This window comes from Narcine bancroftii, chromosome 9, assembly GCF_036971445.1.
Source record: "Narcine bancroftii isolate sNarBan1 chromosome 9, sNarBan1.hap1, whole genome shotgun sequence".
Taxonomy (NCBI): Eukaryota; Metazoa; Chordata; class Chondrichthyes; order Torpediniformes; family Narcinidae; genus Narcine; species Narcine bancroftii.
This window is the reverse complement of record NC_091477.1, coordinates 53,990,210-54,016,119: the sequence shown is the minus strand read 5'-3', so window position 1 is coordinate 54,016,119 and position 25,910 is coordinate 53,990,210. Positions and strand designations below refer to the sequence as shown.

The window sequence follows — 25,910 nt, the reverse complement described above, 5'->3', positions numbered from 1 at the left end:
CACAGCAGGCCCACAAACTGAAATGTTAACCTGTTTTGTGGCTGACAACCAGCCATTTATAGCAAAGTTGTTCTGTTTGTATGTTGGAATAATTCTGCCTTCAACTACTATTGCTGAGAAATGCTGTTATCAAATCTTATATGAACATTACAGATCACTTTATCCCCTGGGATATGTTTTTGGCTTAGACGGGTTGACTAGTTCTCTAACCTGTATTTGTGTCTGTGAAGAATTAATGGAATTCTGTGGAATACAGGCATTAATACAGTAAGAATCAGTGTGAAAAACCCTCTACGACCAGTCAGCAGTCTTGGAATTTAAAAGGTCAGTACTATGCACAGAGTGCAGCCCCACAGTAGGAGGCCCCTCAAAAGATATGTTTGCAAGCTGACATGGCTGAGTCTTCCTTACATGCATCAGAATAGCACAAGACAAAAGGGCTGTGTTCATTGGTCCACATCAAACCAGGCATCAGACACCTTCAGCTAAGTTGTTTTCCACCATTGTGACTTGAGATCACAGATGGCTTGTCACTTAACATATCAAGCTCTGTCACAGGTGTCTGGAGTCTTTGTCTTCAGAGACTTTTAAACCATCCAGGTGAATGTCCTAGTCTCAGCAAAGGTATTTAAACACTTGGAGGTATTTTTCCAGTGCAGTTGTGTTCCCACTGTAAATGTATAGTTCAATGCAACTATTTTTCAGATTCACAATATTGAAGAAAACTCGCTGTCACCTTTATTCTTAGGATTATAAAAAACTCAGTGATTTTAGTTTGCAGATTCTACATTGAGAGTTTTCAATAGAATTCCTATTTGTCAAGGTGAAGAAAAACCTTTTGGATACACCAGCCTTAGACTTCAGGGACCTAGTTTACAGTCACATCCATGGACTGTACCTATACCTAATCCAGAGGTGTGAAGCATTAGTTTTAAGTTGTTGGTAGTGGCAGGTACTCCAACGATCAGGTGAAGAGGTTCTCCCTCACCCCCTGCCCCCCCGCCCCCGCAGATCTGCTATAAACATTGAAGCTCTGAGGCATGATTTTGACCATGATTTATTGTCTCCTCTCCTGATCTTGAACTGTGGCTGCTAGGGATTATTCAGAAGTTATGGAATGATATGGAAACACCTACAGAGGTTTCAACAGTTGGCAAAGCTACACATTTAGATTTGGAAACTAATAGCTGTAAGGAAGCCTATTTCTTTTTACCATTGCTGCCACTGACCTGCATTCAAAAATTACAAAAATAATATGAATAATTGTTAACATAACAAAATATCTGAAAAAGTTTCCAAACATTTAAAATATTAAACCAATTTAAAATATAACAGAAAGCAAATGACCTTTCCTTTGTCATCCTTATGTAAGACACTACAGTCTCCTTTGACACAAATGGTGCCCACAGATCTCAGGTTATTTCCCCGAAAAGACTGGGTCCTGCCAATGGACTGCACATGACAGGATCCCATCACCAGTGCAAACTGACAAACTTCACCTTCCAAATTCTTGGAGATGAGAAGGCCTCAGGAGACGCAATGCATGGGGTGCCTTGCACCACCACCTCTCCCACTCTGTGCCCCCACGGCCCACAACAGGGTTGGGGCTGCAGCTTTGCCTCCTCTCAAAGCCTGTCGTTGATTTGAACAGCTTTTTAATGCTTTTGTTATTTGGAGGCATTTAAAAACTCTTAAAACTGATGCCACTACGATAAAAATGCTTAAAAGTACATCAGTTATCTATCTTTGTTATATAAAGGACACCGTTTGAGCTGCTGAGTTTCTCCAGCATTGTGTTTTTATTTCAAACATGGTGTCTGGAAACCTTTCTGGTATTTCTGGTCATACCTTGATGAAGGGGTTAAGCCCAAAACATGAGTTATGTATTTTTATCTTTGCTATAAAAAGTACACTGTTTTACCGGCTGAGTTTGTCCAGCCTTGTGCGTTTCCTAAAAATTACAAAGGTCCCTGTTATTGGTATGTTACTTGCTTTTGAGGAGGTGCTTTCTTTGTGAAAATAAGGCAGAAGTTACTTTCCTTGGAATGAACTGTGGCCTGATCTTCCCTATCATAACTTGGGATAATGAAATCAATATATATTAATTAACCCTGCCTGTAGTTTCTGCAATCATTTGTCATTTTGATTACTAATGCACATCAAAATAACAATAAGAGCAAATCAGTGGAGAAACTCAGGTCATGCTGCATCCAGAGGAAGTAAAGGGTAACCAACGTTTCAGGCCTGGACCTCTGCATCTACAGATGTTTTAGTTTAACCACAGAACCATGCTGCCAGATGCTCTTGAACTACTTTCACTCAGGTGTTTCCCTGCCCTGGGAATACAGCTCAGGACAGAATTGAGGGGGTCGTCTTACGCGGCCCTGCTTGAAACGATCAGCTTGCTTACGTGTCAGAGTGTATGGGATTCGAATCTGTCCCTGACCTGAGGATAAAGTCCCAACTTTAAATTCCCGAATAAATGAGGGAGAGTTCACTGTTGGAACGGCCTAGCTTTCGACAAGTCACATGTGCATTCAGTTGCATGTTTAGTTGATGTGATTTGAAGAGCTCTTCCTGTGATAAGGCGAATTCCTCCCACGACTTCCACTACTAAAGGCAGATCAGCTCTCCTGTTCCTGAGTGCCTTGGCTCAGCAACTGTACATCAAATCTACTTCATTGTGCCTGAGGGTCATAAGAACTTCCATGAATACATTTGTCACTTTGCCATAGCATGGCATTACTCCAATACTAAATACGAACTATACCTGCAAGTGTTATGGATCAAAGATTTTTCCTTCAATCCAAAAAAACCAAGGCACACAACCACCTTTGAAACAATTACTATATCTCCGATCACTTACACAGCATTCTTCATAACCATATGCTCACTTTACACTAAGCATTTGTCATTTGCGCTCAACTGCTAGAAAGGAGAATGAAAACATCCTGTGATATTTTATGATAATCATACCAGTCAAATTTCATCTCTTCTGCTGAAAGGATTTATCACTTTTGACAGGGCAGCGATTAGCAGATAAAAGATTTGAAGTGAGGGCCCCCATCAACAAAAAAGTTGTTATCTAGATTGACATTCCAGTGTAGGAGCTGTAATACACTCCTTCTTTATCTCTTTGGGCACAGGAAACAACTGTTCAAAAGGAAAACTCCTTTGGGAAGCTTGCTTCACACTTCAAAGTACAGGACCTTTGAGGTGGGAGAACTAAGAATCTCGCCCTTTGCTGTTCTCTTTCTCCTGAAATGAACAGGGGAGTGGAAAGAAAAAGGTTCAGGTAATGCTACCATAATGATTTGGAGGCAGGAAAAGTGGGCAGAGTGCCCAAAGCAATGATCTCACAGTGTTTGACCTCATGGAGTGACAAGGCTGAGTCAACGCACAAGAACCCTGTTGCAAAGGGCTGTACATACTCATGCTGCTGTACAGCAGGAGAACATAATCATGGGTCGCGCTGGTTATCGCAATGGCTTTACAGCGCCAGTGATCAGGACCAGAGTTCAAATCCTTCACTGTCTGTAAGGAGTTTGTACATTCTCCCCCCATCCCCCCCTCCCGTGTCTGCGTGGGTTTTCCCCTGGATGATCTGGTTTCCTCCCATCTGGGTGTAGGTTAATGGGGTGTAAATTGGATGGCCCGGACTCATGGGCTGAAATGGCCTGTTACTGCACTGCATGTCCACACAAGAAATAGGAGTGGTGTGGGGGGGGGGGGGGGGTGGTGGCCATCTGAGCTGCCGAGCCTGCTTCCCCCATTCAACAAAATCATGGAGGAACAACACCTCACATTTTATCTGCCATTAACTTCTCCAGTTTCTGTTAGCCCCCCCCCTCCATCTCCTAATGCTTAGACATACAGCACAATAACAGGCCTTTCAGCCCACGAGTCCGGGATGCATAATTTACACTCAATCAACCTACAGCCCTGGAGCATTTCGAACAGTGGGAGGAAACTGGAGCCCCCGGGAAAAAACCCATGCAGACATGGGGAGAACATACAGTCAACGCGGGATTCAAACCCCAGTCCCGATCGCTGGCGCTATAAAGGCGTTGTGCTAACTGTGCCACCCTTATTCCTATTTCTCCTTTCCTCTAGCTCTGTCTCTCGCTCTCTTCTCTCTCCCTCCAGACCTACATATTCAGAGCCACCCCTCTCCCCTGATCAATTCTCATCTTTCCTCTCCTGTCCTATCTATCCAATTATTATCTTTTGACTATGGGGTTGTTCCTCCCCCTGCTTTCCTTCTAATTCAGGTGCTTGCCTACTTTTCACTCATACATTAAGGCCTCAGGCCCAAAACGTCAGACACATTTCTTTACTTTCACGATGAATCCTGCCGAGTTTCTCCAGTGTATCTGTGTTTTTGTTTACTTCTCTCACAATGTGGGAGAAACTTAGAAGCTATAAAATTCAATGAGATATTTCGCAGCTGGAAAAACCCCCAAACATTGTTCTGCTGGCTGTGAAAGTCTGTCTGAGATGGGGGGAGTCTCCACAATCACTCTTAAGAATGTACCTGTGGAGTTGGGTTCAGAAGGCCAGTCACTGAGCCCAGTGGATCCAGCCCAGGTAAGTGCAAGACCCATGGGGTGGTGAATCAAAAGAGGCAAGGTCAGAGCTACACCATCAACCTATTGCCCAAACTGTTCATTTGGGTGGATCAGGAGCACAGCTGGTTGCTGACCTCACATACAGCTCACATTTTCCCAGTGACATGAGGAGGGGGACCATTCACTTGCATCAGCAAGGACTGGTGGACAAATGTGACTGCTGTGAAGACCTTTTGTTCAGTAGAGATCAAGTACTAGCTGGTGAAATGCAGACCCTCTTTCCTGCCCAGGGAGTTCTCAGCCACGCTGATCGATGCAGACTTCGTTCCACCTTTGGCCAAGGAGGGTGAAGCCATGAAGGAGCTTTATGGTGCCATCTGCAAAGCCTGATGGTGCCATGATTGTAGCTGGCGACTTCAACCATACCACCTTGAAAATGGACTTACCATGGTTTCAACAGCATGTGAATTTAAGCAGCAGAGGAGAGTGGTGTACACCAACCTCCCTAGTGCATACAAGGCTGGCCCTCACCTCCACCTTAGTTACTCGGATCACACATCCATCCTGCTAACCCTAGTGTTACAGAGTGCTGGTAAAGCAAACTAGGTCAGTTTGCAGGGTGACTGGGGCTGGGTGGGGGTGATGGGAGCTGTTTCAGGGAGGCAGCCACCTACAATGGTCATGTAGAGAGGAGTTCACAAACTCAGTGACTGGCTGCATCAGCAAGTGCATTGAGGAGGTCACTGTGATCAAATGCTTCACCATCAGGACTAATCAGGTACCATGGCTGCTTGCAGAGGTCCCAGCCCTTCTCGGCGCTTGTGATGCTGCCTTCAGGACAGGGTATAGGATGTCACTAAGATCAGCCAGGACGGAACACTCCTGTGCAAGCCGGAAGGCAAAGTTGGGGTACGCACAGACGCCAGTGCCACGAGGCACATGTGGCAAGGGATCAAGACCATAGCAGACAACTTTAAGAGTTAAAGACATCAATGCCTTTCTTCCAGACAGATTTAACACCTTCAGTTCGATTAGAAGAAGAGGATGATACCAAAGAAAGCTCTGTGTTCCCCTGATGAATGCCCCCCCCCCTGCATAACCACAGTGGAGATGAGGGGGACCCTATCCAAGGTGAACCCACACAAAACAGAGGAACCAGACAACATATCTGGTTTAGTACTGAAGAATTGTGCAGACCAACTGATGGAGGTCTTCACGGACATCTTCAGCATGTCACTGCAGTAGTCCTTTGTCTCTGTGGGCATCAAGACAACAACCATCACACCATCATCCTGGTAACATAGAAGGCGACAGTATCAGGCCTCAATGACTATTACCATGTAGCATTGATATCTAGCATTATGAAATGCTTCAGGCGTCTGGTGGAGGAACACATCAAAGTTCACCTCGCAGAGATGCTGGACCTATTTGAATTTGGCTATAGAAGAAACCATTCCATTGATGACGCTATAGGCCTGGTCTTTCTACTCCATCCTGACCCATCTGGAAAACAACGCCTCATACACCAACCTGCAGTTCGTCGACTTCAGTTTGGCATTTCATATGATCATTCCCCAGAGGCTGGTGGAGAAGGTGTCCTCACTGGGACTCACCAGGCTCTGTAATGGATTCTGGAGTTCCTAACAGTAAGATCACAGTCTATCCAGGTCAGCAGCATCACCCTAAGCATTGGAGCATCTCAAGGCTGTGTGCTCAGCCCACTCCTGTTCACACTACTGACCCATGACAGAATCACCAGATCCAGCTCCAATAGTGTCAGCAAATTTGCAGATGACACAACAATAGTTGGCTTCATCAGCTATAACGATGAGTTGTACTACAGAGAAGAGGTGAAAAATCTCATGATATAGTGAGAAAATAACAATCTGAGTCGCAACATGGACAAGACAAAGGAGATTATTGTGGACCAGGAATGACCACTAACATAACATAACATAACATAACAATTACAGCACGGAAACAGGCCATTAGGCCCTTCTAGTCCGCACCGAACCAAACACCCCTTTCTAGTCCCACCTCCCTGCACAATGCCCACAACCCTCCATCTTCTTCTCATCCATATACCTGTTCACTACATATTAATAATTTGGTAGTGGAGAGAGTAGAGAGAACCAGGTTCTTCAGAGTCCTCTTAAGAAGTGTCCTATTGTGGACACACAACTTCCCCTCACTTGTCTGGAAGATGCAACAGTGATTGCACTTCCTGAGAAGACTGAGGCAGTCAAAACTATCGACCACTATTCTGTCAACTTTCTACAGGAGATCTGTTGAGAGTGTTCTGGCCAACTGCATCACAGTGTGGTATGGTTGCTGTAGAACATTCATCAATCCACAGGACCACAGAGCAGCAGAGAGGGTCATTGGGGTCTGCCTCTCCTCCATCAATGTGACCCACCGGGATCATTGTTTAAAGAGGGCACACAGAATTGTTGAGGACCCCTACCAACTCAACACAGCATCATTCAGCTACTCTTATCAGGAAAGAGATACAGGAGTATCAGAGCCAGTATCACCAGGCTGAGGAACAGCTTCTTCCCATGGGCTGCGAGAATGCTGAACAATTGAATGTTCTGCTCATATTGTTACGGAGTCCAGAGGACCCCAAAAACTAGCAGCAATAGATATGCACCAAAACACAGGGTTACTTAAACACAAGTAGTTTTTAATTATAATTGAACAAGAAAACAGAATTAAACTTTAACTTATTACTTATTTACTTAACCTACCTAACCTACTTAATCCTCCCCTCTAATACTAAGTGCAGGTGTTTGTAACATATATTTAAGATTAGAAAAGTTCTTTGTTTCACAGTCCAATCTCACTGGTTGCAGGCAATTCTGGTACTGTACACAGAAGTTAGCATTAACAAAGTTCACCAGGCTTTGGTGTTTAACAGGCAAATGGTTACCACTCAGGAGGGTTCTTGTTGGTTTTGAGAGAGAGATTCCTTTTCTAGGACATCCACAACTGATTCCTTCTCAATCAGTCTTGCTGACGAAACTTGCCCCTTCAGGGTTCTCCAGATGATCCTCTTTCTTTCAGGTCACCTTTCAGATCGCCTGTCTTCTCCTTTGACCAGGCAGCCTTCCAAAGTTTGCCAGCTTGTCCCTCTGGAACTGATTTCTGTGACTGCTCCTCTCTCTGTTTCATGGCCTCCCTCTCTGAGGGCAAAAATTCTGACTTCTGTCTGCAAGGATCACATGTTCTCCCAGGTAAGCTGCTGAATGTTGCTACCTTTTTGCTCCTCTGCTGCAAAAGTCCTGCAAATATTCTGTGTTTTAAAATGTGTTTGTGTGGAAGGTACTCTAGCAATTCATCCCAAGCCACCTCAAAATACACTGTCACAATATAAACCCTTGAGACTACTATTGGTGAAACCATATATAATTATCTTTACATACGTATAATATGTGGTGCATATTGGTCTCCATGTGTGTTTGCACTGACGATTGGAGAACACTGTTTTGTCGAGTTGCACTTGATAATAAACTTGAGCAGTCGGAGACAAGGAATAATCAATGTTTTGCGCTCTTGAAAGGTTCCTCTGCAGTCTCAGGTGACTGGGAAGTTGAATACTCCTGAATGGAAAAGCTCCAGAAAGCAGAGGAGATGATGGTATGAGCAGTAAGTTCAGAACACTGAAGTGAAGGGAGTGAAAGTGAATTGTCAGTCAGCTGGTGAGGAAAATTAAAGGCTGGAATGGTATGAGGAGAGGTTGAAAGATAAGTGTTGTCTGCTTTGAGATGCAGGGATATACACGCGAGAGGGGTGGTATGTTAGTGGTGACGATGGCAACCTTGCTTTATTAAAAAAGGCACCAAACACAAGAGGCTGGAAGTTATTCGAACTTCAGCTTGTTCCCAGCTGGAGTGTCATGTCAAATACATCGTCTCAGAGATCGAGGCTTTGGAGATTCATTAAGGACATTTCTTGGAAGATGCCAGAAATTGGCAATTATGGTTATGTAGCTCTTGTGCTTTGAGAAGGGAAGTTTAAAGAAGATTTGAGAGTGATGCTTAAAATCATATAGACCTCAGGCAGAATAAATAAAGACTAAGTGTTTCCAGTTGCAAGAGCATTGATAACCGGAAGACACAGATTTAAGGTGATTGCCGAACCAACCAGAAGAATCGTCAGTGAAAAAAAATCATGTCACATATCATTAGAATTTGGAATGATGCAGATATGGAAACAGATTCAAGATTTGTTTTCAAAGAGGATAAATACTTAATTAGAAAAAACAGACAGGCAGTGAAGCAACGTACTGAAAAAAAAAACTACAGATGCCAGAAATCTGAACTGAAACAGAAGCAGCTGGAATTACTCAGCAAGTCAGGAAGCATCTGTGGAAAGAGAAACAGATTTCACCATTCTTCACAACTGAAAATCATTCTAACTGAAACATTACCTCTGGTCCTTTCTCCCCACAGATGCTAGCAAAACTGCAGAATATCTCACGTACTTTTTTTTTTCTATTGCTTTTTAAGAGAGCTGGTGTGGTCTTTAAGGGCAGAATGGCTTCCTTCAGTGCTGTACCATCCAACGATTATACAAAATGAGACCAACAATTCTATTTGCGCAGGAGTTTCATCATATTCATTAGTTCTTGTTGCAAGGGATTGTTAATGTCATGTGGAATTAACAATTACACATGAGCATGATTGTTTATGAAGTCATTAAATGATAATTAATAATTATTCTTTCAATGCAATCTGTAGAAGTAAATTGTGACGGTTCTACGGATCCTGAAAGAATCCCATTCTTCCTGGCTGTACTGACTGTTATGATTCTTTTATTGCAACAAAGAAACTTGCATTCATTTTAAAACAGCTAGCTTTATAACTAAGCAAACAGCACGAAGGACAGAACATACACATGTCAGACCTCATAGAGGCATTCATCTTGAATCTACCCAAGATGCAACAGCATTCAGAAGATGCAACATTCACCAGGTACCTCACTCTCCATCTCCTCCTGGTGGTAGTAATCCATCACTACATCCCCTATCCTTGAGATGTTTAATCTTTAATCAGCAAGTAATTATTTCCAACCATGTGGAACAGATCAGTCCCAACTTTCTGCCATGGTACTGCTGGTATGTCATTTATTATTATGGGTTACTTTGGCTGCTTTGCATGATCTTTCAAGCAGTTCTCACAGCTTGAAACCATCCTGTCAATGGCAGTATTTATCCCTGGCCAATAAACAGCAGTTCTAGAATTTCTTGTTTTTTTCCCCATTCTAAGGTGCACCCTCTTCAGCATCTCTTGTTGCAGTGATTGAGAAATGACAATTCTGCTCTGAGTAGAAGCCCATTGACAACACTCAGCTCAGCTCTGATGTTGTAGAATGACTGACAGTTACCTCTAGGCCATCCTTCGTTCAGATTCTTGATGACCTTCTGTAGATATGTGTCCTTCTCAGTTTCAGTTGTGATCTGCTTGGATTTCATGTAGATACGGAAGAGATCCACGTGGAAATTCACATCTGTCTCTGTGGAATGCTCATTGTGTGCTTCACTCTGCGTCGTTGCCCTGGATAAACGCATCAGCCGACACAACAAGTTTCCCTGGTGTGTACACCAATTCAAAGTCATAGTGTTGTAGCTTCACCATCAGGCTTTGGATTCTTGTCAACATTTCACAAAGATTTTTCTTGATTATCACTATTAATGGCTTGTGGTCTGTCTCTGCCATGAATATTAGTCGATGATACACATAACTGTGGAATTTCACTAGTTCATGGAATAGACCTAGACACACTTTCTTGATTTGTCCTTATTGACATTCAGATATTGCCATCATCCTTGATGCGATGCTACTGGCCTCCAATCTCCCACAACCTGATGTAGGATGGCACCTATTCCATCTTTTGAAGTGTCCATAGATATTTACATCCTTCTGGATGCATCAAAGAACGTGAAAATCACTGGTTCTGTAGTTAGAATGGTCTTCAGTCATCCACATTCTTCCTCATGGTTGTCTGTCCACTAGAATTCACATTTGTCCTGTAACAACGTCCTTGGGTATATTGTTGTGGAAGACAGGTTTGGTATGATTTTACATTCGCAGCTCTTTCAATACGTCTTTTTTGTCAGTGGGTCTGGGCATCTCTAGAATTGCTTTCACCTTGCTCGTGTCTGGCTCCACTCCTGCCTCTGACAGCTTATTTCCCAGAAAGGTGATTTCATTCACACCAAACTGACATTTTTCTCTGTTTAACGTTAGTCCGTGCTCTTGGATGTGCTGTAGCACTTTGATGAGCATCTTGTGTGTTGTTCTATGTGGATCCCCTTAGGATCATGTCATCCTTGGATACACATACCCCATTTATGCTTCTATGATGTACTCCATTGTCCTGTGGATCACTTCTGGAGCTAAGGAAATTCCAAAAGGCATCCTCAGACAGGAGTATCAGCCAAATGGTGTATTGAATGTACAGTATTTTGTCCTATCACCATGCAGTTTTATTTGCTGGGACCCCTGGGATGCATCCAATTTAGTGAAAATTTTGCACTGGCCATCTCACTTGTAATTTCATCCTTGGTTGGAATCTGATAATGTTCCCTCTTTATATTGACATTCAAGTCTTTTGGGTCCATGTACATATGTAGGTCACCTTTCTTCTTTTTGACACACATCATTGAATTCAACCATTTTGTGGGCTCCTCCACTTTCTTTATGACCCCTTGTGCTTTCATTCGGTCTAGTTCCTGCTTGAGCTTTTAGTAGCGCAAGAACCCGCCTCGGAGCTGTGTGTCTCTTAACTTTATCTTATGGGTCAGTGATTCTCAATCTTTTTCTATCCACCCACATACCACTTTAAGTAATCCCTCTCTGTCAGTGCTCTGTAATTAGTAAGGGGTTGCTTAAGGTGGTATGTGAGTGGGAAAGGAAGGTTGAGAATCACTGCTCTAGATACAATTGTTACCGAAATATTTTGCTCAAGAAAAATGGTCATTGGCCCATTTCATTCGGAGTTCTGAAATCGTCTGCATAACAAGTCAATTAGGGATTATTAAAATAGTGATTTTCAAATGTTTTCTTTTACCCACATACCATCTTAAGCAATCCCTTACTAATCACAGAGCATCTATGGCATAGGGATTGTTTAAAGTGGTATGTGAGTGGAAAGATGTGAACCACTGTTATAGGTAAATGGTAGAACTCCAAACCCAATGAAGATGTCAGGAAATTCCTCTTTGCTGTTCCATATATTGTCATTATTAACGTGGTTCGCCCTCTTGACTAGGTTTAAGTTTTCACATCCTTTGTCACCAAGCAGTAACTCATGTCCATCTGGGACTACTATGAATCTGAGGTGGTGTTCTTTATCTTTAACCTTGAGTTTACAGATAACTTGTGTCGATGCTCTGTCCATTGTAGGATTTGACCAGTACAAGATTTACATGGATGTATGGCTTTACCTTCATTGCCCTGATGTCATGCTGAGATTATATTGACCTTTACCCTGTGTCCTGCTTGAAAGTAATATTTGTTCTATTTGCATGCAATGACACTGTTCACTTCTTGCACCACCATTCCCATGAAAAGTGTATCACTGAGAGCAGTTTCTTCCATAGTGTGTACAGTGTCTTCTATAATATGCACACTTTTACTTCAGCTTAGTTACCCTATGGAAAAACATTGCCCTGCATAGTGATTCTGCTTTTTACACATTAGACTTTTCAATTGGCTGGGCATTGCTTTGGTGCATGTTGAGTGCCACATTGTTTACAGTTGAATGTCTCTCCATCTTTTTGTTGTTTCTTATATCTCATTTTTGTTTATGTGTGTCCATATACTATGGCTATGACAATGCCTTTGTTTTTACTTTTTTTCATTCTAACTGAACTTTTTTGTGTGTTGCAGAGCTCATTGACTGGTGTGGCATATCTTCACAGCTCCAATGAAGGAAAGCTGTCCCTCACTTTCTTAACAATAATCCCAAACACAATTTGATCACGGATCATTGAATTTTGCAGTAATCCAAAATTGCATGATCTTCCTTTTAATTTTGTCTATTACAAAAGTATTAAAGTTCTCTCCCTGCAACTGCGTGCCTGTGTGAAACACATACTTCCTGATGGTTTCATTTTTCTTTGGTGAGCAGTGTTCAACAAGCCTTGTTGCATTTGCTCTTATTTTCTGCCTTGGAAAAAATAAATGTGCTGAAAACCTCTAGAGCTTTAGGCCTCACCACAGTAAATAGAATTTCAATCTTCCATGTATTCAGTTTGCTACTGATTCCAATGGCTTACAAGTATATGAATCTTTGTTTAAACAACCTCCACTCATGATTGATATTTCCAATCCATTTTACAGCATTAGGAGCTGTAAACCCTCCATATTTTCTCTGCTGATATCGACTGTTACTCACTTTGCACACTGTGGTGTTTCTTTCACTCCTGCACACAGCAGCACATTCCTGGTGTTTCTTCCACTCCTGATACCACATATTTCTTTTATTACAATGAAGAAACTTGAGTTCTTTTTTAAACAACAAAATTTATTAAATAAGCAAACAGCACTAAGACAGAACACACTCCCAAGATGGAACAGCATTCCCAAGATGCAGCATTCCCCAAATACCACACACTCCATCCCTGACTCCTCCTGGTGGTAACACTCCATTACTACAGTGTTAGAATGAGCAAAAATAAAATCAACCTTGTGTTCGACGGGCCAAAGGGGATAAGGTATGGTGATCATGCATAGCAACAAGATTATTCACTACCTGTTGTTGCCTGAAGAGAAGGCCAATATTAATATCACAACAAAATATTAATAAAATAATCAAAATGATCAATAAAAATCACCACACATTAATGAGGCACTCTTCTTTTTTCTTTGGCTTGGCTTTGCAGACAAAGATTTATGGAGGGGTAATGTCCACGTCAGCAGCAGGCTCGTTTGTGGCTGACAAGTCCGATGCGGGACAGGCAGACACGGTTGCAGCGGTTGCAAGGGAAAATTTGTGGGTTGGGGTTGGGTGTTGGGTTTTTCCTCCTTTGTCTTATGTCAGTGAGGTGGGCTCTGCAGTCTTCTTCAAAGGAGGTTGCTGCCCGCCGAACTGTGAGGCGCCAAGATGCACGGTTGAGGCGATATCAGCCCACTGGCGGTGGTCAATGTGGCAGGCACCAAGAGATTTCTTTAGGCAGTCCTTGTACCTCTTCTTTGGTGCACCTCTGTCTCGGTGGCCAGTGGAGAGCTTGCCATATAAAACAATCTTGGGAAGGCGATAGTCCTCCATTCTGGAGACGTGACCTACCCAGCGCAGTTTAATCTTCAGCAGCGTGGATTCGATGCTGTCGGCCTCTGCCATCTCGAGTACTTCGATGTTGGAGATGAATTCGCTCCAATGAATGTTGAGGATGGAGCAGAGACAATGCTGGTGGAAGCGTTCTAGGAGCCGTAGGCACTAATGCTCAACTAAACTGCAGTCTGGCAATATAAAAATTATTAACAGCCAAGTTCTTTTGAACAAACTAGTTCTTTAAGGCACACACATACTAGACTTGAATGGTGAGCCTCATCGTAGAATATAGATCAGTCTAGCAGAGTATAGGCCCTTCGCCCCACAATGTTGTGCTGACCTATCTAAATGCACTCCATGATTAATCTAATCCTTCCCTCCCTCATGGTTAACAACTCTCTCTTTTTTACTTTCCTGTATCTATCTTAAAGTTTCTTAAATGTCATTGTATTAGTTTCCAATACCACCCTTGGCAATGCATTCCAGGCACCCACCATTCTCTACAAAATTCATACCTTTGAACTTCCCTCCAGTCACATTAAAGAGATGTCCTTGGTACTGGCCACTGCTGTCAAGAGAAAACGGTGTTGGCAATCCACCCTATCTGTGTGCCTCATAAATTATACACCTCTATTAAATCTCCTCTCACCCTCTGTTGCTCCAAATAAAAGCCCTAGCTCACTCAACTTTTCTTCATAAGGCTTGTTCTACAGGCAGCATCCTCTTGCGTGCCCTTGCCAAAACTTCCTTGTCCCTTCGAAAATGAGGTGGGCAGAATTGAACACAATACAATAAAGCTCCTGGTAATCAGCACCCATGGGGATTGGTAGATACTGGATAAGTGCATTTTCCGGTTGCTAATTAATACACCTGCATTAAGAATAAACAGTTTAAAAGACAAAAGTACTCCACTGTATTTACACTGGATAACCTTCACTTGCACAAATATATAAACCTTAAAGCATTTTACTTTATTTTCAGTCACATTCTTTGAAAACATTTAACTGTCACTGCATCTGCAAGTTCCACCCCCTCCACAGAGCCGCCTGAAAGACGAAGAATAGCATCATCAATAATCAATTCCCCCTCCCCCAAATTTACAGATTAAGTCTCTGACTGGGGCCACTCTTACTAAGCAGGGATAAGGAGACACTTTAAGATAGTCGCAACCCAACAGTGAGTGACATCAACCAGCTCTTCATCCTGGGCGACACCATTGCTGTTTCACACAACTTTATTCAAATGGCTGCTACGAGCAATGCCCAACCAAGGCATTCTGCTGGATGGATCTTTGCTCCCATCTCTCCAAAGGTTGATGAGTTACCTCAGAGAACATTTACAATTTAAGCTTGAGTATATTTTACCTATTATTTTATTCTTATTTTAATTTTCCTCATTTTTTTTCAACCCGTTGGCTTGAGGCTGACAGATGCTTGAATTCTGGATGCCAGGAGTTTTACTGCACTCTAAATGAACAGAGTTTCATCGAATGTCTGCCCGTGTACTAAACACTAAAGTTGGCTGAACTTTTTGCAATATCTTTGCTTCCCAATGGAGTGCACACTGATAGACCTCCACTCTGGCTATCAACACATCTTCACTTGTATTGTGGGAGGTTAATGTTGACTGAGTTATTAAATTTTGCATTCCACATTTTTACCACCAATCTGATGAAGTGATGGGACTTTCAATTATGTTGACATCTCAGTTAGAAGCCAAAAAGATTAAAGGAAAATGAAAACCTCTATTAGTGTCCAACCCTATATACATTAAAAATCCCCATTATCTGGAATTCAATCAATTGAAAACTCAAACAACCAGCAAAAATAAAAGGAAATAAATATATATTTAAATAAGAATAAATAAAGTTTTAATTAAAAGTTTAAAATTGTGAAAGTTTTTTCCGGAACAACACACAACCCCTTGGGAGCAAACATCCAACCAGTGGAGCACCCTGGCCGTGCTCCACCAGCAGCAGTTGTTTGAATAATGTTTCCATAAAGTTGTGTTTGAATAAAATGGCGACATCAAGGATGAAGAGTCGCTGATGGCGTTCACTACTGGGGTGACTCTCCCAAAGTGTCCCCCTATCCCTGCTGATAATAACATACATAAAGATAAATACTCTTAAGTATTTTAGTAAATCTTTATCTGTAAACTTGGGTGAGTGGTGGGTAATTATGATTATGGCCTAGTTAACTTGATATTTAGTATACAGAATGCTCACCAATGGGGTTCGAATTTAAAGGAAGATATGCTGAGGACCTCTCCAGAACACTTGCGTGGATGAGAGTTGGATTGTCAGCGCCAGGAAGGTGTGCCTAGGGCCTGACCGGGACAGTTGTGTGGAGGTGAGTGGGGTTCCACCGAGGCCCTGACCGGGACAGTTGCGTGGAGGTGAGTGGGGTTGCACTGAGGCCCTGACTGGGACAGTTGCGTGGAGGTGAGTGGGGTTGCACCGATTGCCTGACCGGGATACTAGCGTGGAGGTGAGTGGGGTTGCACCGATTGCCTGACCGTGACACTAGTGTGGAGGTGAGTGGGGTTGCCAGTGTGAGGGTAGAGGGTTAATTTTGATGTTGGCAGTTAGCAAAATACTGTTACAGGCCCAGTAACCATGGTTCAAATTTAAATTTTGTAAGTTGCAGGAATTAGCTGATTAAAGTGAACTTTACATAATGAAAGACTACAATACTGATTTTTTTTAAATTACCGTATAACCATATAACAATTACAGTACAGAAACAGGCCATCTCGGCCCCTCTAGTCTACAATAATTTAAGTGAACTCCACTAGTCCCACCTACCTGCTTCCTGTCCATAACCCTCCAATCCCCTCCATGCACTCATCCAACCTTCTCTTAAATGACAAAATTGACCCTGCTGCAACCATCTCTTCCGGAAGGTCATTCCACTCAACATTTTTCATGGTCTTTTGTTATTTTTTTAAAATAAACGGTGTATTCTTAATGCTAGTGCATTAGTTATTGGAAGAGTGAGTCTCAGTCAAGTGAACAATTTGCATATCTGATATTCGCAATCCCTGTAGGTTCTGGGGATTTTTACTGTACAAGCATCTGGAGGAGCTCAGCAGATCGAGCCGCATCAGTGGGAGAAGCAAATGGTCAATGGTTTGAGCTGACATCTTTTATTGAGTCGAACATGCCTTGTCGCCCACTGATGCTGCTCGACCAATCATGTTCCTCACAGGAGTGGCCAACATTTTAAATTTTAATTTTTAATTTAGACATAGAGCACAGTAGCCATTTCGGCCCACAAGTCCTTGCCACCCAAACTACACCCCTGGTATTGTGGTAGCCATTTCGGCCCACAAGTCCTTGCCACCCAAACTACACCCCCGGTATGTGCTCGTGGGCCAAAATGGCCCATTACCAAGTTGTACGTCTAAATTAAAAATTTTAAAAGTTGGCCACCCCTGCATCCAGCAGTGTGTTTCATTTCAGAATCTAGCACCTGCAGTGTCCTGTATGTCACTGGTCTCCAACCTCTGCAGTTTCTGAATCTCTGTCATTTGTCTATGATCCCATTGACCGGTCTCGCCCTTCATTCTACCTCCCCTCTTGGATCTGTAAATGGTCCTGCTCTTTTATCTCAAATTCTCCTTCCATTGCTCATCATCTCTGCCTCTTATTCTTGTCCTGTTTTTCTGCACAACATTTTCTCCCCACTTTGTTCCCTAGTCTTCCCTCCCTATTCTTACTCACTCAGATAACAAACCCATCCTCCGTGCTTACTCTCTCCAAGTGCTTTTGCTTAAAATAGGCTCTTAAACTGCAGCACCTGGGTAGCCCTCCTTGGACCCAGGTGTAATTATTGGGCCAAAGATGCTGGAAGCACCTTTTAAATTGCAGGGGGAAATTGACCCATTAAATTGCCAACGCGGCGATTTAAGGGGGATCCTAACCCTGCGATGACATGTCATGCACTCACCGGAGGTTCGGAGGTTGGCGGCCCGGTGACATGCAGGCATCACTGGAATAAACAGGTCAGCCATTTTTGTTTTAAAGTCGCCTGTGGATGCAACCTAGGTAAGTTTAACTGGGTTCTCTGACTACCTGAAGTAGGTCAGGGGCCTGATTGGATTCCTACCGGGTTGACCGGGTCAGTTGCTGTGCAACTAGGGCGCTAACCGGCAAATTGCCCGATTAACTCTATTTTACCCAGAAGTTTGAAAGGATCTACTGCGGATTGAACTACAGCTGATTGATACAGTCAATCGACATTGTAAAACAGGGCAGACATGTACAACATTATGGAGCTCTTGAATAAGGACTAATTTGTGCTCCTCTAACCCAAAATACTAGTAGAACGCAATGAGCAATACCATCTACGACAAAAAAATCCCAGAAAAGGAATCACAAGCACACACCTGTGAAACAGAATGCTGGCAGATAAAGTAACTTTTCTTTTATAATCCAAATAGTTTTCAGCCTTTCTGCAGAATTCATCCATCTATCCCATCTGAAGCCAGTTTGTGATTACACTTCTTGATCCAAAGGGTGATCTATTAATATCACAGTCATGCTCTCTTGATATGTGATGGATGGGTTGGATGAGTGCTAACTGGTAGTATAGTATTGAATATCAATGGCAAGAAACCAGAGGATATTACTCATTCTCACAGACACCTATATATGGCAGCACTCGACCACTCTGTTTTTCATTACCCTCTGCCCTCTTGCTCCTCCACTTCCTCAGGTTCAAAAACCATTACTCTTCATTGACTTCAATGCCTTGGCATCTTAATGTGTCAAATAAAGAAAGCATTGCACCTTCATAATACACTGGACGTTCTACAAAGGTAATGCATTGTTCATGATTAAACCACTCGATTCTCTTTGGCCCATCTGCATGCCGCTTCTTAGTGACCTCATCCAATTATTCAAAGTTAAGTTTCCTGTTTTCAGTGACTGCATGTCTACTCTTCTTCACCTCTAACTCCCCCCCAAGCATGGGATACACTTATCCAAGCTGAAGAATTGAAAAAGTAACACTTTATACTGAATATTGGGAAGAATGAAGCCACTGGCCTGGGTTCCCTTTCAATTCTGTTCTTTAGGATTGATTCAGTCCCACTCCCTGACCAATGGTTGTTTCTGAAGTAGATGGTTTCACAACTTGGATTTGAAGGAGAGCCGTCACATGCCTGTGCCTTCCAAGGCATCCTCTCCTCATCTCAGTTATGCCATCTGTCTCTGTTCATCTTCTGAAGAAGACAACTATAATGATCCACTTGTGTCTTCCAAATTTGACCAAATTACATCTCAGCAAATATTAAATGCAGAAGAAATAATGGCACAAGTCCATATTTGCACTTTGCTGCATCATTAAAGCTGGAATGAAATTCTGTCTCAGCTCCAGATGCGTAGAGCGTTAGACTTTTATAGTATAACGACAGGCCCTTTGACCACTTGTTCATACTGAACATCATTCTAAACCTACCTACCCACATTAATTCCATATCCTTCAATGCCTTACTCATTCAAATAGTGAGGAGTCCCTGAAACATTGTTATACCAACTACTCTGTGTGAATAATTTCCCTCTCACATTTCCTTTAAGCCAGTGGCTCTCAACCTTTTTCTTTCCACTCACATCTTTGGCTTGGCTTCGCGGACAAAGATTTATGGGGGTAAAAGTCCACGTCAGCTGCAGGCTCGTTTGTGGCTGACGTCCGATGCGGGACAGGCAGACTAGTCCATTAGGTACGATTAAAACAATGATTTTTCAAACTTTTTCTTTCCACTCACATACTACTTTAAGTAATCCCTATGCCATAGATGCTCTGTGATTTAGTAAAGGATTGCTTAAGGTGGGATGTGGGTGGAAAGAAAAAGTTTGAAAAATCATTGTTTTAATCGTACCTAATGGACTAGTTATCTGCACAGTTTCATAACTCCAAAAGAAATGGGCCAATGACAATTTTTTCTCAAGCAAAATATTTCAGTAACAATTGAGTCTAGAGCAGTGGTTCTCAACCTTCTCTTCCCACTCATATCACCTAATCACAGAGCACCGATGACATAAGAATTACCTAAAGTGGTATGTGAGTGGAAAGAAAAAGGTTGAGAAACACTGCTTTAAACCTCTTCTACATTGGAGAGACTGGGACGCAGATAGGGAGATCGTTCCATTGAGCACCTTCACCCCATCTGCTGCAGTAATGGGGACCTCCCAGTGGCTACCATTTCAATTCCACATCCCATGTCTGTCCATAGCCTCCAAACCCAGGCCACCTGCAAATTGGTGGAACAACACCTACTATTCGGTCTGGGCATGCTCTATTTAGATGGGGTTGACATCAACTTCTCCAGTTTTTGTTAGGCCCCTCCCCATCTCTCTCTTTCCACATCCCTCTGTCTCCTTTCCTTCAGCTCCCACCCATGACCCTCTCGATTCAGAGAATGACCCCCTCCCCCATACCCCATCTCAGCTTTTTTTCCTCTTCTGCTCTCCCACCTAGGACCCCTTGCCTGTTGGCCTGCCCTCATCCCCCGTCCTTTCTTTCTTCCTCCCCACACCTTTTTATTCAGGTGTTTGCATGATTTCTGCTCAAATCCTGATGAAGGAATATGCCTAAAATGTTGGTTAATTCCATTTGCTTCCAATGGACCTGATGAGTTTCTCCAACACTTTTGGGTTTTGCAGATCCTTAATCTCCTCCATCTCACCTGGACCCTATACACTTGAAGTTTATTCACTCCTACAATGGGAAACAGACACCAAACATCTATCGACAGCTCTTCAGCAAGTCTGATCACCTGGCTGTACTTTCCTTTCCATGCATACAAGCAGAGACTGAGGACCTCGGCATCAGTGGTGACGATAGTAAATGAATAGACAGAGTAGGAGGAGTGCCTGCAGGACTGCCTTGAACTGGTGGACTGGACCATGTTCAAGGACTCATCCAAAAACTTAGTTTGAAAGATAGCGCAAATCTGGCACTATCTTTAAGGAGTTTGTACATTCTTCCCATGTCTATGGGGGTTTCCTCCTCAAGGTTCTGATAAATTAAATGTTGCTTAAACGTGGTTCAAATATCCAGTGACATATTTAGGGGAAATATCACCTATGGCAATCACTGAAATTACCACCCCACCAAAATTTACTTAGTCAGTACAAATTGGAAATGGCGTTTCCTTCTTATTGATCATCAACTCAGGTGTACACCAAGGATGCATACTTGGGTATACACCCACGACTGTGTGGCCAGGCACAGTTCCAATACTGATGGCACCACAGTTGTCGGCAGGATCACAAACAGCAATGAGGAAGTGTACAGGAGGGAGAGAGATCAGCTCATTATGTGGTGTAATGACAACAATCTTGTGATCAATATCTGCAAAACCATGGAAATGATTGTGGACTTCAGGAGGAGGTCAACAGAATGCAACCCAGTCCTCATCAAGGGCTCAGTACTGGAGAGGATCAAGAACTTCAAATTCCTGGGTGTCAACATAACCATATAACCATATAACCATATAACCACTTACAGCACAGAACAGGCCAGTTCGGCCCTACTAGTCCATGCCGTAACAAATCCCCACCCTCCTAGTCCCACTGACCAGCACCCAGTCCATACCCCTCCTGTCCTCTCCTCTCCATGTAACGATCCAGTCTTTCCTTAAATGTAACCAATGATCCCGCCTCAACTATGTCTGCCGAAGCTCATTCCACATCCCTACCACCCTTTGCGTAAAGAAATTTCCCCTCATGTTCCCTTTATAATTTTCCCCCTTCAATCTTAAACCATGCCCTCTAGTTTGAATCTCCCCCACTCTTAATTGAAAAAGCCTATCCACATTTACTCTATCTGTCCCTTTTAAAATCTTAAACACCTCTATCAAGTCCCCTCTCAATCTTCTACGCTCCAGAGAAAAAAGCCCTAGTCTGCACAACCTTTCCCTGTAACTCAAACCATGAAATCCTGTCAACATTCTTGTGAACCTTCTCTGTACTTTCTCTATTTTGTTATCTTTCCTTGTGATAGTACAGATCTATCACCAATGTACATAGTGTATATAGTTACAGTATCTAGACTGTGCTTACAGCGATTGGCTGAGAGCTAAGCCACGCCTATTGTCTGGGCCTTAAAGGGTTGTGTCCCTAGCCAGGTCGGATCATTCTGGACTGGTCGGCCACCTGTGAAGAGCTCCTGTCTTTTGCTAATAAAAGCCTTGGTTTGGATCAACAAGTCTTTGATTCTTTCGACGAGCTCTACATTCCTATAATTTGGTGACCAAAACTGTACACGGTACTCCAAATTCCACGTTTATGCAATCACAAAGAAGGCCTGCCAGCGGTTATACTTTGTGAAGTGTCTGAGGAGATTCGATATGTCACTGAAGACTCGAGGTGTACTGTGGAGAGCATTCTGGCTGGTTGCATCACTGCCTGATATGGAGGTGTCAACTCTCAGGACAAGAGTAAACTCCAGAGGGTTGTTAACTCTGCCTGTGTCATCACAGGCACCAGACTTTACTCCATCGAGGACATCTGCATGAGGCGGTGTCTTTAAAAAAAAAAGCAGCCTCTATCCTCAAAGACCCTCACCACCCAGCCCATGCCCTCTTCACTTTTGCTACCATCAGGAAAAGGTACAGGAGCCTAAAGATTAGCACTCAGTGGCACAAGGACAACTTTTTCACCTTTGCCATTTGATTCCTGAATCATCAATGAACTGTTTTACTTTTCAAGCATAATTAATGTTTTTTTTCCATAGTAATATTGTAAGATGGTTATATGAATGTCTGCTCCATGATGCTGCCACAAAACACTGAATTTCATGACTTGTTCATAACAACAAATTGATTCTGGTTGTGTTTTGTCTGCAATAGGTTTACTGCCCAGGTGCAAAAGGGTCAGACGACCATAACAAGCCACTTTGAAGAGGTGTATTGACGGCATTACTTTCCTCTCCATATTTTGACGTGTATGAAAGGAAGTGATCTTTGTTTTCTGCCAGCTCTGCAGATGTTCCACTTGCTGACTTATTTACACCTGTCCTTTGGATTGTGTTAAAAACTAAGCACACACTCCCTTTGCACTGTTATGAATTCCATGTATGTTTCTGGATCAAGTATTTATTGCTTTAAATTGTAAAGCAATTTAACAATGTAAATTGTTTTACATTTAACATCATCATCATTTAAACCTTGTGTAAATTATATCAAAACCAATCGATATTTCCACCATTCCAACTGGACAGCACAATGTGGATGGTATTAAGGATTTAGAATGAAAAAATAAACATTGTAATCTTTAATTTCAGGCAACAAATTTTATTAGCAATGGTTAGTGGACGAAGGACAATAAAACGTAGAGTTTAGCAGGGCTCTTTTGGCCTTGAATATTGGTCTCACTGCCTTCTCCAATTACATGGTGACATTCGTGTCCTTGTGAAAGTTCTGGGTGTTTTGTTTTCTTCTAAGTAGAGTGATGCTTCAGTTAAAAATCCAAGGATTTTCAAAAATCCCATCTCAAAATGATACGACTTGAATGTTTCACGCCCTTCGACGTTCTCGTCACTCTCTACTCATCTTAAGAAGTTACCTTCTTTAGCAACTTGGTGATGACTTTAAGTAGTGCATATTTCCAAGTTAACTGTGGAAAATTTACCCGAGAATGCCATCATTCAAACCTGCAAAAAAATGAATAGATTAGGTCTACTGTGCATTGGGCAGGTTAGTCTAAGTCTGTTGTGTTTCAATAAAATTAGTTTATTGAGGAATGTGAGTTTATTGACATATAAAAACGTATAATGCAGCACAAAATATCTTAAATTCATTCTGGGGAGGTAATTACTTTTACTTGCCCTTTTATCCTAATTCAGCAACCTAACGTTGTGCCTTTGCTGTAGTTTGGTCTGTTTTTTATTCGTACTTTTTAATATTGCATTCAAAAGATTTAATGAATGATTGATACGGTTAAGAATCTCCTTCTAGGGTCAAGAATAGAGACTTTGTTGCTGCACTGAGAAAGCAATAATTTCATTGTTTAGCCATGGGTCTTGTTCACCATTGGTTAAAGCCGGCTCTGTACCTAAAGACGTCACAAACTTGTTCACCCTGATTTCTATAATTTGACGGTGGTGAATAGAATATTGGCTGAATAGACATCTGTCTAAGGGGATGATTAGTGGTGTTTGAACCCCAGCAACACCACGCTTGGGGAGGAATTGTCCACATACATTCATGCCTTCTGATGCCAAATGCTCTCACTTCATGCGACATCTTCCCACCATCACACATCCTAGATGGGTTGCTTCAAACAACAAATCCTTTCGAACTGGTCAGTGCCTTCATTTCAGCCCATTTAGCAACAAGTGTTGATTTCAGATCCAATTGGCACCTCTTTTTCCTTAGCTCCCATCACTACTTCCCTGGTTCCATTAGCTGCTCCCTTAGTTGCTCCTCCTCGTCTTTGAATGACTATTCCTCATCAAGAGCATCTTGTGCTTGAAGAGCAGCCAACTCGGCTTCAGCCTTTAAACATGATGAAGCATTTGAAACCCTGGACCCCACCTTGGAACTCCTGCTTCTAACAGTTTCTGCCCAAAAATCTGACTCCCCTTCAAACTCGAATCACACATCCTCTTCTTTAATTTCCCACTTTGGAAGCACTTTTGTCACCTGTTGTATCTCACCCCTGTTGGCTCAGTTCTTCCTTAAGGTCTGCTCTCTTTCAGGTTTCATTATGTTGCTTCTCAGCAGTAATGCTGGCAGCAGCTGTGACCATTTTACCCATCATGTGCCACTGTCCTTCAAATTCGAGCACCAAGCATGCACAACACAAGCCAATTCAACAGTCCCCAATGGACTAATGGCAGCACAGCCAAACTGTGCTCAAAACTTGCCACAAGTCCACAGACATAAGCGTACCACTTCTGATGGCTGTAATGTGCTGCTATTAATGAGAGAGTTTCCACCGCAGCATCCGTCTATAATATCACTGATTTTCAAGAAATGGCTTCATCAACGTGTCAACAGAATCCTCTTCTCCCAGATTGGAAGTTTTGTACTGTGTTTCTGGCCACTACTCAGGTGGATGGATGTGGATTGCAAACTGCAAGGTAACTCCAAATTTCTAAGATGGCTGTCCTATTATTTTCAATATCACTCCAAAACAATTGCCGCAGCGGCAATTGAGCTAACGCTCCAGGCAGCAAGCGCAACTGAAGGCCAGCAGCCCACACAGTGGCATTGTCCCCAACAAGCGAACCGGCAGGTGAATGGCAAGGGCAGCTTAAAGGCCAGTGACCCCAAAATGGCACTGGCCTTGCTGCACGGCCAACAGACATGACAGCGCATGGGGAAGAAGGGCATAATTTTGCAGAAAAGTACCAGTGCGCAAGAAACCCACTTTTGTTATACATGTTCCGACGTCAGCCAAGTGGGGTCACAGCAAGAGCAGTGCAAGTATAAAAGTCGGGCCTGAGCCCTAATAAAACTCAGAGCCTAACCTGACTACACATGTGCCTTTTCTCGAGTAGTACGCGGTTACAAGGGATTATTTTCTACCTTCTATGTTCCCTTTCGACAATCAATTTGTGTCAACTTAGTACAACAATTTTCTGTGGACTTAATGTCGCAACTTCAGTCTAATAAATATAGTCACTTGGAGGCTGATTTAGGTGTTTGTATCTGTGACGCATTTTCAATTATTTACAATACAAGTTTAGTTGTTTTAAAATCCTTTATCTATTTATCTATCTATTTATTTATTTATTTATCTATCTATCTATTTATCTATTAATTAATTATTTTTTATATAAAAAAACTTGTAACCATCTTCTTTAATGCTCTTGGAAAAGTCTTTAAGTAATGTTCTATGTTGTTGATTCATGATAACAAAATATTTGGATAAAAGTCAATGTGGCTCAACAATCCTTAATCTTTATTTATGTTCAACGTGATGCTCAACTTTAACGCTGGTTTGATGTACTTTAAACGTTGCTTAAATGTGGCTCAACTATCTTCAGCCATGTTCCACATTGCTTAAATGGTCAATAGATATCGTCAACACCTAACTCACCCTCCTCAGATCTC

At 42.4% G+C, this 25,910-nt stretch overlaps 1 long non-coding RNA gene across 1 annotated transcript; it reads left to right on the top strand.

The window, feature by feature from the left end:
- Positions 1-543: 543 nt before the first annotated feature.
- Positions 544-22,901, top strand: LOC138742945 (uncharacterized). The gene is made up of 3 exons (XR_011344532.1): positions 544-624; positions 3,147-3,295; positions 22,701-22,901. It is a non-coding gene; the product is annotated as an uncharacterized lncRNA (long non-coding RNA).
- The last annotated feature ends 3,009 nt before the right edge of the window (positions 22,902-25,910 follow it).